Raw genomic sequence first — 2,500 nt, forward strand, 5'->3', positions numbered from 1 at the left:
TGGTAGTGTTCAGAGGGTAGATGTTACATTGTGATATGTGAAATGATTTGCTTTATAAGGTGATATTGATATGTGATGGTTTGTGATATAGACATGAGTAGTGACAGGTGTGATAATTTTTATAATTGATTTAGGCCAGGAGTCAGGGATGAGGGGGTAAATTATCTTAGAATTGGGTATTTTATGAGAGTTGTGGGGTAATGGAGTCTCAATAAGCATCTCAGAATTGTCTCTCTAAAGCCAGTGACCTGCAAATGCAAGCAAGCAATCTGAAATATCAGATATCCCCTAGACATTATGGCATGGAGCATCATAAGTCAGTATTTTATTATTTATCAGTATGTTACTAAGAGGAATATATAGACAGCTAGGAAATTATATTTTGGGCTGTTATTTCTTTCTCTTGTAAAATTAAAAGTAGATAAATCTTCCCAAATGCTGTCATAACCTAATGTTGTATTGAATATGTTCTTTGTGGGTATTGCTATAGCTGACACAGGAGACATGTGCAATCAGAATAACTTTTTTAGTTAGTATAGTATGATTTTACAAGTTCTGTAGCCCCTGACTTAGGTAGGCCCTTTTTTTAAAAGAAGGAGTTTCCCCCCAAGAACCGTTTTCCGAAAAGGGAAAGGGAAAAAAAGAAAAGAAAGGAAAAAACTTGGAAGGGGGAGGAGGAGGAGGAGGAGGAGGAGGAGGAGGAGGAGGAGGAGGAGGAGGAGGAGGAGGAGGAGGAGGAGGAGGAGGAGGAGGAGGAGGAGGAGGAGGAGGAGGAGGAGGAGGAGGAGGAGGAGGAGGAGGAGGAGGAGGAGGAGGAGGAGGAGGAGGAGGAGGAGGAGGAGGAGGAGGAGGAGGAGGAGGAGGAGGAGGAGGAGGAGGAGGAGGAGGAGGAGGAGGAGGAGGAGGAGGAGGAGGAGGAGGAGGAGGAGGAGGAGGAGGAGGAGGAGGAGGAGGAGGAGGAGGAGGAGGAGGAGGAGGAGGAGGAGGAGGAGGAGGAGGAGGAGGAGGAGGAGGAGGAGGAGGAGGAGGAGGAGGAGGAGGAGGAGGAGGAGGAGGAGGAGGAGGAGGAGGAGGAGGAGGAGGAGGAGGAGGAGGAGGAGGAGGAGGAGGAGGAGGAGGAGGAGGAGGAGGAGGAGGAGGAGGAGGAGGAGGAGGAGGAGGAGGAGGAGGAGGAGGAGGAGGAGGAGGAGGAGGAGGAGGAGGAGGAGGAGGAGGAGGAGGAGGAGGAGGAGGAGGAGGAGGAGGAGGAGGAGGAGGAGGAGGAGGAGGAGGAGGAGGAGGAGGAGGAGGAGGAGGAGGAGGAGGAGGAGGAGGAGGAGGAGGAGGAGGAGGAGGAGGAGGAGGAGGAGGAGGAGGAGGAGGAGGAGGAGGAGGAGGAGGAGGAGGAGGAGGAGGAGGAGGAGGAGGAGGAGGAGGAGGAGGAGGAGGAGGAGGAGGAGGAGGAGGAGGAGGAGGAGGAGGAGGAGGAGGAGGAGGAGGAGGAGGAGGAGGAGGAGTAGGAGCAGGAGGAGGAGGAGGAACAGGAGAAGAAGGAGGAGGAACAGGAGGAGGAACAGGAGGAGGAGGAGGAGGAGGAGGAGGAGGAGGAGGAGGAGGAGGAGGAGGAGGAGGAGGAGGAGGAGGAGGAGGAGGAGGAGGAGGAGGAGGAGGAGGAGGAGGAGGAGGAGGAGGAGGAGGAGGAGGAGGAGGAGGAGGAGGAGGAGGAGGAGGAGGAGGAGGAGGAGGAGGAGGAGGAGGAGGAGGAGGAGGAGGAGGAGGAGGAGGAGGAGGAGGAGGAGGAGGAGGAGGAGGAGGAGGAGGAGGAGGAGGAGGAGGAGGAGGAGGAGGAGGAGGAGGAGGAGGAGGAGGAGGAGGAGGAGGAGGAGGAGGAGGAGGAGGAGGAGGAGGAGGAGGAGGAGGAGGAGGAGGAGGAGGAGGAGGAGGAGGAGGAGGAGGAGGAGGAGGAGGAGGAGGAGGAGGAGGAGGAGGAGGAGGAGGAGGAGGAGGAGGAGGAGGAGGAGGAGGAGGAGGAGGAGGAGGAGGAGGAGGAGGAGGAGGAGGAGGAGGAGGAGGAGGAGGAGGAGGAGGAGGAGGAGGAGGAGGAGGAGGAGGAGGAGGAGGAGGAGGAGGAGGAGGAGGAGGAGGAGGAGGAGGAGGAGGAGGAGGAGGAGGAGGAGGAGGAGGAGGAGGAGGAGGAGGAGGAGGAGGAGGAGGAGGAGGAGGAGGAGGAGGAGGAGGAGGAGGAGGAGGAGGAGGAGGAGGAGGAGGAGGAGGAGGAGGAGGAGGAGGAGGAGGAGGAGGAGGAGGAGGAGGAGGAGGAGGAGGAGGAGGAGGAGGAGGAGGAGGAGGAGGAGGAGGAGGAGGAGGAGGAGGAGGAGGAGGAGGAGGAGGAGGAGGAGGAGGAGGAGGAGGAGGAGGAGGAGGAGGAGGAGGAGGAGGAGGAGGAGGAGGAGGAGGAGGAGGAGGAGGAGGAGGAGGAGGAGGAGGAGGAGGAGGAGGAGGAGGAGGAGGAGGAGGAGGA

The 2,500-nt window shown here is 58.0% G+C and overlaps 1 protein-coding gene across 2 annotated transcripts in view; it reads left to right on the plus strand.

Moving 5' to 3' along the window:
• The window catches only part of RN-tre (USP6 N-terminal like RN-tre), a 33,874-nt gene that overhangs the window by 1,209 nt on the left and 30,165 nt on the right, over positions 1–2,500 (plus strand). The gene's annotated exons all lie outside the window — the stretch shown is intronic.

Source organism: Penaeus japonicus, unplaced genomic scaffold (genome assembly GCF_977035675.1).
Source record: "Penaeus japonicus unplaced genomic scaffold, GWHDUDI00000001_assembly GWHDUDI00000038, whole genome shotgun sequence".
NCBI classification, from domain to species: Eukaryota; Metazoa; Arthropoda; class Malacostraca; order Decapoda; family Penaeidae; genus Penaeus; species Penaeus japonicus.